Genomic DNA, 13718 nt, shown 5'->3' with positions numbered 1-13718 from the left:
GTTTTGGGGGTTTGGGAGGGTGGGGGATTGTAATTAATTAAATCTGAAGGGTTGGGGTGGGTTGGGGGTTGTGTGTGCCCTTTCTCCCCCCGGAAAATGAAAGAGAAAAACCACACAAAATTTCATAGGTTTTCCTATCGTTTCGGGGACCCTCCGAACCGCAACAAAATAGGAAATATCGTCTATATTTCCTATTTCATCGCAAACGAATACACATCCCTAGTTTCACGTTTCCCCACTCAAACCAGTAATACTTTCTTTGCCTTCCAGAATACTGCCTGAACTCCAGGAGGTTGTTGCAGATGGAAACACAATATACAAGAAGTCCTGGACTCTCATCAGAAAGGCAAATAAATAGAACATGTGATCTCCTGGAAGAACTACGGCCTATGGGAAAATTCATCCAACATAATGGATCCCAACTTCATAAAGGCATTCTACCAATGGTACCCCAGAAAACCCAAGGCCTCAGGAGGGGGGGCTTAAGAAGGGGGTACTGTTATGTTTGGCAATCGGAGGGCTGCTCTTGCAAACCTCTTCCCCTACCTTCACGGTCAGGCCAGCCGCACGCTTCCTCAATGTGGCAGGACACCACCGACTGCCTCCCTAATGCAACTGCATGATGCCGTCTCTCGTTGGTGCAGTGGAACACCGGCAGCTCTCTTAGCTCATGCATGCACTAACACTCAGATATTTAAAGGGCCCACAGTGGAAAAACCCCGCAGCTCGCTTAGATGACATAACACAGAGCTCCCTATAAAAGGCCAGCCTGGATGCTTACCCAATGCCTCAGCAGCAGGTCCAGCTATCAAGTGTAGTGTGTTGTTGCTTCCTAGCTGATCTATTCTTCGTTCCTGCTTATTACAGCCTTTGCTCCTGCTTGTTTGTCCTGCTTCGTTTGCCCAGCTTGTTCCAACCTTCTTGCTTGCTTGTCTGTTCCAGCCCTAGCCATTCCTCTTCCTCTGCCTGGATTCTAAATACACTTGAGTGCTGCCTGCCTTTGACCTCTGCTTAGACCCTCGACACTTCTGACTGCCGCCTGCCCTTGGGTCATCTCTCCTGTCATCAGCAGAGACCGTCGCACCTAAGTCCTGCCAGCCCCGGCACGCAAAGGTTCAACCCGAGGGGAACGGGGGCTGGTATAGGTAAAGGTCCTGACCGGTCACTGCTTTATCTGGGTCAGTCTGCTAACAGCAAGAACCTGCAGGAGAGCCAATCTTGCCTTGGTCCAAGGGTCCACAGACACAAAATGACATTTTCTGAGACCCTTTCACTTTCCCACCTTGCACCTATAAATTACCTCTCATGATGCCTTTTAAATGCAATATCAGTCTGACACTTATCATGAGCCTCAGACATGGAATATGATTGGTTTATTTGGAACTCATTACTAAAGCTGTATTATTAACACAGTTTTCATGTTACTATTTTCATAGCATGAGTACTACACAACAGATATAATCCGTTTGGCACATCTCATACAATAGTAAATGAATTGAAGTCAAGGGAAAACAGATATGCTGGGAAAAGCCTTCTTCTGGCCTCTTGATTCAAGGTTAGTGTTGTATACTGCTGTGGGAGAGATTTAGTTTTGATGCCTGAACCCTACCCCTACCTCCAAAGCATGCAGATCTCATGCAATGAATATGCATGAGCTAGATTTGCATAACACGAAGGCAGTGTATGCAAATCTATCTCATGCATATTCATTGTGGGTAGCCTGAAAACCTGATTGGCTGGGTATGTCCCTAGAACTGGATTGAGAACCCCTAGCTTATACTATAACCTCATTATTTTGCTTCCAAGCTTTGTAAAGACATTGTACTACCAGTGCTAACAAATACTTTTCCCATTTAAACTTTAGGTTTTATGGAAGTAAAACTGTTCTATAACAATATATAAAAATAGACCAATGCATTATGGAACTCAAAGCTTTTTTCTCATTTTCTGTCTATGAGAACAAAAAGCTTAGTGAATTTGGCTCTATATTTAAAATGATTAGCAAAATGAGTATACGATTGCACAAACAAATTATGCAGGCAGTGGTTTGATCTGCTTTTTAAAATGTTGTCACGCTAGGTAAGAACAAAAGGAAAAGAGTAGAGCAGACATTGCATAGGGCCACAAAGGAAGGCAGAAAGAAAGAGAGAGAACAGGTCTCCAAAGGAACAAGAAAATAGAAACAAATGAAAAAAAAAAGGAAAAGAAAAGAGAAAAATGAATTTTGCAAGAGATCAGTCCATACATTTCCCTTTCATAGCTCAGAAATAAATAAAGGTCATTAAACAAAAAATATATAAGATGAAACTTCATTATTGGACTAACAATATATTTCTTGATGAGCTTTCAGGACTCATCATTCCCTTCTGCAGGTCAAAACAAAATGAGTCTGCGAAAATGTGTAAAGACTGAAACTGCACAGGAAAAGTACTAAAAGTATGGAATCGCAAAACCCTTCGCTTCTCTATGAAAGGACTAAAAGCTGCGAACATCAGTGCACCTAAATGCATGGAAGGAAGAGAAGAATAAGACAACGGAATTTAACATTGAGCATTAGCTTTAATGCGGTGGTCCAACCGCAGCACTAAACTTTAACACCTGCTTGAATGCAGATGGTCAGCTCTAAATGAGGATTTCATTCTTTAAAATAGAACTGTATGCGGATGTTTTTCATGGCAAATATGGCTGCATTGAGCTGCCGCAGATCTACAAAACATTTGCTGGTGGAATTCCACCAGTTGTGCCACAGAATGTAGCCTTGGTCAGATTGCAGGGATCTGCCTTTAATGAGAGAACTCATCCATTTTTAGAACAGTGTAAATAATTGATCTTAATGTTAGATTCCTTTAGACATTCCTCCACCCAGTTTGAACATCTTTGTTTTATTGTAACTTCAGATTTCTCTTTTCACTTGTCACAGTTTTTCAGTTTTTATTTTACTTTATACACCCCCTGTTAAATGTAAACCAGCATGATGTGATTCTTATCTTGAATGTCGGTATAGAAAAAGGCTAAATAAATAAATAAATAAATAAATAAATAAATAAATAAAATCCAACAGCTCTGATTTTAGAAAACGTACAGCTAATACATTTTATAGATATAGATATATAGGTATGTATACATTTTTTTTATTTAAAGAAAGCATTCAACATTGGAATGCTGTCACTTGTCGTCTTCTTTCTCTGCCAGTCATGTTGAAATTTACCTGTTAAGTAACGCCTTTTTCATGTCACCAGTTAGAAAAAAGTTTTTGTTCCTTAAATTTGAAACAAAAAAATAAATACATTTTCTGAATAAATTACAGCTGTAAATAGAAATGAACATTCCTTTTTACTTTTTTTGAACTCATACAAGCTGTGTGACTTGAAGAAAGCAGAATCTTCCACCTCGCTGCAGAGATAAGTCATTAAACTGTTTTCCCCGAGAGCTATGTGAAGTTGCCAGCCATTATTAAACAGTGGCTGAAACTTTCACACAGGGAGAAAACAATAAAAGATGTCACAGACTAATAGTATCCGAGCGCATTTACCTTTATGTGATGTTCATGCTCCCTCTAACTGCCTTTTCTTATTATGAGAGATTCAGTATTTTTGATTAAGTAATTTTTTTTCTCCCACAGACCTCACCCTCCATGGCATGGCAACAGACTGATGTCACAGCCAGAGATTATGACGGAGCAGGTGATAGGGAAACCTTAATGTTGCCTGAAGTTTATGTAAAGCCAAGTGCCTTCAAAAAATAGAGAGAGAGACTGGGCCGTGAACATTAGTGCATGTGTTCTGTGTTTTCATGCTATGAAGAAAGCAAAACGGTCATTGCAATGTACAAAATTCATTGATCTTTATGGCAATATTTCTTTGCTATATTCTGTATTTAATGTATTGCTAGATATGAAGCAAAAGAAGAAACCTTGTCTCAGGACACCTTTGTGGCCAGTGGAAAGCCCATTATACAACAACCTACAATGGGTATTTCTCATTTGAATCTCTTTCCTGAGTCAGACCCTGGTCTAATCCTTCAGTATGAAAACCAACAGCTATGAATGTGGGCATTTTGTGCATGTTTCTTCCCTTTTGTAGGGCCATCAGGGCTCCTATAAGAAGACTGACCATATAGCTGTATGTCTGAGGGTAGAGAGGGAAGGGCAAAACTAAGCCAGTCCCTGACTCTTCCCCTCCCAATTGTATGCAGGGAGATGTAGTCCTATTTTTCTTAGGGAATTCAATTGGGAAATGAGAACTACATCTCCCTGCATGCAATGGGGTACAAACCAGGTCTGGCTCAGCCTGATCTAGACATAGAAGCTATTTGGTCACCCTACAGATTAGAGAAGTGCAACTATTATCATAGCATCTTTACTAAACAAGTTACAGTCCCACATTAAATTGACTTCCAGAAGCACCTCTACTTAGAGGGTAATTTTTGAATGTTTTTTTTGGTAAAGTAATGCTATATCTGAAGAAATGGCCATTTAGGAAACTGTGAGACTGATTATTCATGTAATTTTATATGAGTTAACATTTTATGTGCATATTTATGCCAAGAGTTCTCAACCCGTTGGGACATTCCTAACTAGTGCTTGCTTTTCAGGGTATTTGCAATGGAAATGCATGAGATAGATTTGCATGCATTGCCTCCACCATATGCAAATCTCCCTCATGCATATTTATTGCAGATATCCTGAAAATTGGACTGGATCCCCAGGACTGGGTTGAGAACCACTGCTTTATGTCCTAGGGTAAAAGCTTTCTAGTGGAATGGAGTGTGGGCAGGGTTGGGATTCATACCCATACTTTTAGAGTTAAAAACAAGCCATATACATGTGGAAATTCTCTTGGTAAAACTTGACAGGTGTAACTGTGTGCACGTAGTTTTGCTGAAATAATTTTCAAAGTCAACTTAAATGCTTACTTTCACTTTGAAAAAATGGTTTAACATAGTGCCTGTGGATGCTTAAGAGTACACCGACTGAGCGGAGATGTTCCTGGGGGCAGAGTTGGCGGAAAGGTTTGGATTTATTTGCATGCTTTTGGATTTTCAAAAGTATGGAGGTAATTTTCAAAAGACTTATGCATGTAAACGTAACATACTATCATAGCAATTTTCAAAAGCCATTTACCTGCATTAAATCCACTTAAAACCTATTAATACAATGGTATATTTATTCTGTAGCAATTTTCTAAAGCCCACTTACACAGGAAAGTGCATTTACATGTGTAAAACCCAGTTCAGTTTATTGTCTGCTTTTTGACACTTCAAAGTGGATTACATGCATAATTCCCTAACCCCAGAGGGCTTACCATTTAAATTTGTACCTGAGGCAGTGGAGGGTAAAGTGACTTGCCCAAGGTCACAAGGAGTAGGCGTAGAATTTGAATGCTGCCTTCTCTGTTTCATTGCCCGTTGCTCTTACCACTAAGCCACCCTTCCATTCAGGTACTTAGTGTTCTGCATGCACTGTGCTTGCCTTTGAATAAGAATCATGTTCCTGACAGTCCATTTTTGCTCCGGTGTCATCCAAAATGCTAATAATTGACCTGCCAGATTTGGGAGGCATGTGAGTTTTCTTGGCAACACACCATTTTCACACACCATAGGAACAAACAAGCTGCACTAGAAGACATTTGCATACTTGTCAATGCTCCATTAAGGTGAATAACATATGAATCCTAAATTTCACTTCTATGATATTATTACTCCTTATCCAAGTAAGTTTTTGCTTTCTTCCTCATTGGTTCTCTGTCCTCCTGAGGTAGATGGGTAGGCAAAATCCAATACTCAGTGTAACACTCCTATCCCATATCCGGTTTTTTACTCTTTCGGATAATAAAAAGACTAGGGGGCACTCCATGAAGTTAGCATGGGGCACATTTAAAACTAATTGGAGAAAGTTCTTTTTCACTCAACGCACAATTAAACTCTGCAATTTGTTGCCAGAGGATGTGGTTAGTGCAGTTAGTATAGCTGTGTTTAAAAAGGATTGGATAAGTTCTTGGAGGAGAAGTCCATTACCTGCTATTAATTAAGTTGACTTAGATAATAACCACCGCTATTACTAGCAATGGTAACATGGGATAGACTTGGTTTTTGGGTACTTGCCAGTTCTTATGGCCTGGATTGGCCACTGTTGGAAACAGGATGCTGGGCTTGATGGACCCTTGGTCTGACCCAGTATGGCATGTTCTTTTTTACAAAGGTAATAATTTGTGAGGCTGCCAAAATAAATTATAAAATTAAATATAAATAAACCATATCCAGTAGTTTGGGAGAAATGATATTTTTCTAAGGAATGTTGAGAGCTACATGCTGATTGTCTGTTATTTTCCTGTAACATACTTAGTAGATTATGGCAGAACAAGATGGTCTATCCAGTCTGCCTGTTGTGTACAATGAGAGCGTGAGCCCCTCTTGCCGCAGTGCACCTGGTGCAACTTCATAGGCAGGCCGTAAGGTTTGCGCCAACAGCAACACAGGCCAGACAGAGGCAGAAGCGGAGCTGAAGACTTGGAACCAAAACAAACCAGGAACTAGGAAACCTCGGATGAGAACCAGCAGCCCATGCTGATCTCTGGGGTAGCCCTCCGGCCACTCCAGAAGCCCTTTCGGACTGACTGTTCAGGAATGGCTTGAGCATAGGCAAAGGATTGAAGATGCTGAAGACTGAGGACAATATGCAGGAACTGAAGACTCAGGACACCAAGGCTGAAGACTGAAGACAAAGAGTCCAGGCAAGTCGAGGAAGAACAGACCACAGACTGGAACAAGCTCTCCAAAGACCAGGAACAGGGACTCAGAACTAGGAACACAGGAACTTGGAACTCTGGAACTCAGAGCAAGACATTTAAAAATTATGGGGGTGGCTTCTGAAGGCTTGAACCAGTGATGAAGGTGAAGACAGGGCCACAGTTCTTTCATCAGGAACTCAGGATCAAGACTGAAAACTTAGAGCAAGACTCAGGACTCAAGACTAAAAACATCAGACAAAGACTATGGAACAGGACTCGGAAGATTTGGACAGGATTCTGAAGACAGCAGGAACAGCCAGGACCTGGAACTGAGACAAGACTATGAAACCACAGGAGACCTTGCGAAAGCAACGTGGAAGTGACATTATCCAAGGGCACCGCAGGCTTTTCCCGCCTCAGGCCCTTCAAAAGAGGCAGAGGCGTATGCCTAGAGAGCAGTGTGAGGGAGGAACGTCTGTGGCATTCAGCCACATGAATGACCGGTGGCATCTCTCCTGCTGTGGAAGCAGCTGCAAGGGTTAGGTGGTGACAGCGACGTTCAGCCACATGGATGACAGGCAGCAACTTCTCCTGCTGCGGGAGGAGGCAGCACAGGTCTGGTGGCATCGGGGTAAGTGAGCCACTCATGAGCCTAACCCACAAGCGACGATCATAACACTGTCCAGTTCTTCCTGTCTGCACTGCAGTGCTGTATCCCAACTGCCAGCTGAGGAAGCTTGACCACTTCTATGATATTATTACTCCTTATCCAAGTAAGTTTTTGCTTTCTTCCTCATTGGTTCTCTGTCCTCCTGGGGTAGATGGATAGGCAAGATCCAATACTCAATGTAACACTCCTATCCCATAAATCTGCACATAACCCTTGGGTGAGAATATCCGGATAACAGACCCAAAGGCTCACAATCTTTAAGTATGGGCTCCATTTGCAAAATTCTCCAAAGGTGTTCAAATAAATCTGAGTTTCCAGGACTCTCTGTGAGGGGAAGCTTAACTTCAAGACTCTTATGCATTGGTTACTATTTCACAACCCTTCAGTCCATCCGTAAACAGGACTGATAATCTCCAAATTCTATAGGAGCAACAAAGCACACTAGAAGTTGAGTGGTTTGAAATCTCTTTTTACTGATAAATGATAAGATGAATGAAAAGTTCTTTACACTCCAATTTCCAAATTTACTTCTTCCCACTGTAGAATGGTGAGAATTTCAGACCCGATTACTTAGCAGAATGAAAAAGTCCTAGTTCTCATACCTCTCCTGTAGTCTTCAGTATTCTCCCAGATCTCCTGGCAGTACCAAGTTGGCACTCTTTTCCCTCATGAGCAGTCTGGATCAGTAATAAAACTACTCTTGAATGATACCTTTATATCTCCTTCTCTCTGGTAACAATGTGAATCCATTCCTCTGCAATGACACAACTTCTCCTCAGGTCATTTCTAGAAGAGACACCTCTTCCTTTAGACCAGTGGTTCTCAACCTTTTTTCGGCCGGGACACACCTGGCAGATGGTTCTCACATGCGTGACACACTGAACATGTGACCGTCACAGGACAAAATGTAAATATACATTCTGCATCCTCAGGAACCACGTTGACCCCCAAAAATGGGTGCAGAGCAGAACTAGGGCATTACCCGTACAGCTCACCATACAAAAAAGATATTCTGGATCTGATGACATCTCAGTAAAAGCAAAACAAACTCTCTTTACTGGCAGGCACAATACCCCTCCTTATGAAAAGACAGTAATTTACCACTACAAATATTTACCACCTCCTATTGGGAAAACAGAGCAAGCCAAGCTGCTATAGATACCCACTTAGAAATAATTGTAAAACTATACTAATAAATGTTACAAAACAGCTGATGAACAGAATAACATCCAACAATTAAAAACTCATAAAAATTAATAAAAATTGTCTAAATATCAAAATATTTCAAAACAGCAGACACATCACACAATACCCAATAATTAAAATGGCAGTCAATCAAGAAAAATAAACTTAAAAAGCTGCCTTTACTTACCCTCTCCAGCAACTCTCCTACTCCTTTCCCTTGCAGACTAATAGCACTCACTAGAAGCAGCAGTGGCTGCTGAAGCTATGTCCTCACAGTCCTCTTCCATAAGGCCCACAACCAGTGACAACCAGTCTCTGTCTCACACAGACTAGTAACTTCCCTAACTAGTATCTCTTCCTCACACACACATAACCAGTCACCTCCCTGACCAGTCTTTGTCTCAAACACACCAGTCACCTCCATGACCAGTCTCTCTCAATCACACACATGCTCTGTCACTTACATACAATCTCACACATATTCTGTCATTTACAACCACACACACTGCCACTCATGCACCCATTTTACCACACACACACTGCCACTCATGCACCCATTGTACCACACACACAAGCTCTCACTCATGCACCCAGGCACCCATTCTACCACACGCACACAAAGCTGCCACTCACGCACTCAGGCACCCATTCTACAACAGGCACACAAGCTCTCACTCATGCAACCAGGCATGCATTCCAACACAAACACACACACACACACAGCTGCCACTCACGCACCCATTCTACCACACTCACACACAAGCTCTCACTCATGCACCCAATTCTACCACAGGCACACAATCTCTCACTCATGCACCCATTCTACCACAGGCACACAATCTCTCACTCATGCACCCATTCTACCACAGGCACACAAGCTCTCACTCATGCACCCAGGCACCCATTCTACCACACTCACACACAAGCTCTCACTCATGCACCCATTCTACCACAGGCACACAATCTCTCACTCATGCACCCATTCTACCACAGGCACACAATCTCTCACTCATGCACCCATTCTACCACAGGCACACAATCTCACATGGAGCTTCTTCTCGTTGTTTGGCCCAATAAGCCTGGCCTCCACTTCTCAGCTGCCTCTGGCCTGACCTCTCACGGTGCACAGGGTCTCTCCGTCTTCAGCCGCCGGCAATGGTGCACAGCATCTCTACGTTCTTCGGCCACGCTGACGTCGGCGCGCAGCGTCTCTTCATTCTTCGGCCCCGCTGGCCTCGGCTTGCAGCGTCTCTTCTTTCTTTGGCCCCGCTGGCGTCGGGGCGCAGGTCTCTTCATTCTTCGGCCCCGCTGGCGTCGGGGCGCAGGTCTCTTCATTCTTCGGCCCCGCTGACGTCGGAGCACAGGTCTCTTGATTTTTTGGCCCCGCTGGCGTCGGAGCACAGGTTTCTCCACTCTTCAGCCACCGCCGGCGGCGCATGTCTCTTCATTCTTTGACCCCGCTGGCGTCAGCGCGCAGGTCTCTTCATTTTTCGGCCCTGCTAGCGTCGGGGCGCAGGTCTCTCCGCTCTTCAGCCGCCGGCAGCGGCACACAGCGTCCTTTCTTTCTTCGGTCCCGCCGGCCTGGCCTCCAGCGGTGGCGCGCAGCATCTCTCCATTCTTCAGCCCCGCCCCTGGGGAGAAGGGAACCACAAGCAGGGCAGTGGAACACCGGGAGCCGCGACACACCTGCTGGTGCTTGGCGACACACTGGTGTGTCGCGACACACCGGTTGAGAACCACTGCTTTAGACAACCCCTGGGTTCTAAGGTTCTCAGTCCATAAAAACACAGAAAAATCTTACTCAAAAGAGCAACCAAACGAGAAAAAGGAAGAGTGGAAAAAATGTCCCTCTCCAGTAACAAAAAGGGCTCCAAAATTCTGGCCCATATATAGGGCTAAGACACACTGTCTCCAATTATTTACCTAGGTCTCTGTATTTTTCCCAGGAAAAATAATCAAAGGTGGGAACTGCACAGACAGGGCTGTACCACAGGAAGGTAAACTCAGGAAAAATTGAACAAAGAGTCCACACAATAAGATGGTGGAAGGAGTTTATAAAGACTATGATCACATCATTAGATTCTCCTACATGGAGGACCTCAAACCCCAAACCTCTACTCACTAATTTTTCTGTGTCTCTTCATGAGTTCTGGTGCACTCTTTCTGGTAAGGAAATCTACGGTTCCTTTTATACAACTATCAAAACTAGAGAGGCAGTGCCTCCATATATAACAGCAACTTTCATTTAGATAAAAGAAACAAGATTCCATGGATCATCTAATTACCCCTCAGTTATAATAGTCATGTAACAATTCAAGATCAACAGAGAAAAAAAAAAACCTGACAACTAATTTCATGTTCACTGTTGAAGCATTTGGTACCACTAAAGTCATTGGACATAATTTATTTTTAAAATAAGCAGGGAGACCTAAGAAAATATATTTTCCAGCACAGTGTCATGTGTTATTTATTTTGTCTAACAAAAAGAGTGAAGGAAAGCATTTGGCAGAGTATCTGCTTTAATTTATTCACCAATTTGACAATAATGCGGTAATAAGACATACAGCACTCTGTGCCTCTACGCACACCAAATTCTACTAATACTCCTTATTTCTATAGCACCACTAGACACACTCAGAATTGGTTTTCATGCAGAAAACTTAAATCAGTGTCATTTTCATTAAGCTTTCTGGCTAGCTATAAGATCAGCTAGAAATTGGGCTGCTCTAGTGTTTTCAGAGTTATGATTTTCAAAGGGGAAGTACCACTGTATTTTAGTAGAAGTTGTATAAGGTAAGAGATGGTGGCAGGAAGGTGTCATCTTTATTTTTATTTTTTTTTTCCTAGTTACTTTGTTTCTAAGCCTCTGGATCAGCATATTTGCTGCCATTTTCTTTTCTTTTTGCCTCTTGTCAGGATATTTCCCAGTATGCACTTCTCTGAGTGATGTCAGGCCTCTGTTTCTTCTACCATGTTCCTCAGAAAGCCCTGCTGGCACCAGCACTCATGGCTTCTCAGTGACTTCGGCTGAAGCCATGTGTCGCGTGACAGTGATTATTTACCAGTGCATTGTCAAAGCGACAGTGAGAAGTCAGAATCCATAGGCGGTACCAGGGAGTGCACCAAGCACAGCATTTCAACATTTTTATCCGGAAACCTTCCGCAACAAGAAAACACAATGAACCTAAAATGGTGATAAGAAGGAAAGCAGGAAATGACTCCAGATGCATTTTGGCTGCACAGATAGTAGGAAATGAGAAATACAAAAAGGAGGGACTGAGAGGAGAGGATCACCTTGCTGGTGGCTGAATCAGTAAGTTTTGCTTGGGAAAAAAGTGTTTTAAAAGTATTGGGGAGAAGTAAACTATTGGGGTATATTATTTAGTGTGTTTGTGCTTTTAATAGTCAGTAAGGCAGCTAATAAACAGAAGTTAGTGTATTTGTATTTCCCAACTCTCCCACCCAACCCTAACTCATCCTTTAATTTATAGGCAGGTGCCACTTTCACACAAAAAAAAAAAAAAAAAAAAATCAGCCACTATCAGACATATAGTGAATTTACTAATACATTTAAAGGATGCTAATTAGACACATTCCTACTCCCATAGCAACCTAAAATTTAACTAGGAAATGAACAAATTTGAGATGAAGCCAGAAGTCCAGCAGGAAGAGGGGGGCTTCCCAGTCTTTTGCATCGAGTGTCACATGTATGATTTTTTACCCGCCGGTGAGAAGTTGTACATGTGCATGCGATGCAAAGAGCTCCTGGCTCTCAGAGAACGAGTCCGATCTCTGGAGGCTAGAGTGGCAGACCTGGAGGAGCTGAGGCAGACAGAGAGGTATATAGATGAGACCTTCAGGGACATAGTAACCAAGTCCCAACTTCAGACTGGCAGCCCTGGTGCTGCCTTGGAGGAAGAAGGTCTCATGATTGGAGAGGCAGGCTGGCCTGCTTGTTGCAGCAGTTGCTACCCCTAATTGAGCTGGATGTTCACTTGGATGCAGATCCGGCGCTGCTCTCTACATTGGTGGTGGGGTGGAGGGGAATTAGGCTGGAGGGTACTGGAAGCCAATAGTAACAGGTGGGAGAGAGAAAAAGATTAAAAAAAAAAAAAAAAAGGATAGAGTGCGTAGCTTGCTGGGCAGACTGGATGGGCCGGTCTTCTTCTGCCGTCATTTCTATGTTTCTATGAGAGCATCAACCTGGTGCAGCAGGAAAGGATCCTGTAGCAAGGACCTGCTTTCCAGGTGGTGCAATGTCCTTTCGCACTGAGGATGTGTCTCCCAGGGCTATTGCCCAGGAGGGAAGGGTTAGGTCGGCCGTCATAGTTGGTGATTTATTAGGAATCTAGACAGCCGGGTGGCTGGTGGGCATGAAGATCACCTGGTAACATGCCTACCTGGTGTGAAGGTGGCAGACTTCACGCGACACCAAAATAGGATTTTAGACAGTGCTGGGGAGGAGCCGGCTGTCATGGTACATGTGGGCACCAACAACAGGAAAATGTCGGAGGGAGGTTCTGGAAGCCAAATTTAGGCTCTTAGGTAGAAAGCTGAAATCCAGTACCTCCAGGGTAGTATTCTCTGAACTATTCCCTGTTCCACGCCCAGGTCCCCAGAGGCAGGCAGAGCTCCGGAGTCTCAATACGTAGATGAGACAAAAACTCACAGTAAAAACTTTTTAAAATATATCTGAAGCAGAAAGCCTGTGAGGGAGTCAGTTGGACCGTTAGATGATCGAGGGGTTAAAGGGGCACTTAGAGAAGATAAGGCCATTGCGGAAAGATTAAATATTATCTTTGCTTCGGTGTTTACTGAAGAGGATCTTGGGGAGATACCCATTCCGGAGAAGGTTTTCATGAGTAATGATTCAGATGGAATGAACCAAATCATGGTGAACCTAGAAGATGTGGTAAGCCTGATTGACAAAATAAAGAATAGTAAATCACCTGGACCAGACGGTATACACCCCAGGGTTCTGAAGGAACTAAAAAATGAAATTTCAGATCTATTAGTAAAAATTTGTAACCTATCATTAAAATCATCCATTGTACCTGAAGACTGGAGGGTGGCTAATGTAATCCCAATATTTAAAAAGGGCTCCAGAGGTGATCCAGGAAACTACAGACTGACTT

The 13718-nt window shown here is 43.1% G+C and overlaps 1 long non-coding RNA gene across 1 annotated transcript in view; it reads right to left on the bottom strand.

Annotated features, from left to right (window-relative positions):
* Window positions 1-3613, bottom strand: part of LOC115073446 — a 67564-nt gene extending 63951 nt beyond the window's left edge. The window contains exon 1 of the long non-coding RNA XR_003852016.1: window positions 3533-3613. This is a non-coding gene — a long non-coding RNA (uncharacterized LOC115073446). The remainder of the gene's footprint in view (window positions 1-3532) is intronic.
* Window positions 3614-13718: the final 10105 nt, after the last annotated feature.

This window comes from Rhinatrema bivittatum, chromosome 11 (assembly GCF_901001135.1).
Source record: "Rhinatrema bivittatum chromosome 11, aRhiBiv1.1, whole genome shotgun sequence".
Taxonomy (NCBI): domain Eukaryota; kingdom Metazoa; phylum Chordata; class Amphibia; order Gymnophiona; family Rhinatrematidae; genus Rhinatrema; species Rhinatrema bivittatum.
Note: the sequence above shows the minus strand (reverse complement) of the source record. Positions and strands in the feature narration are given on the sequence as shown.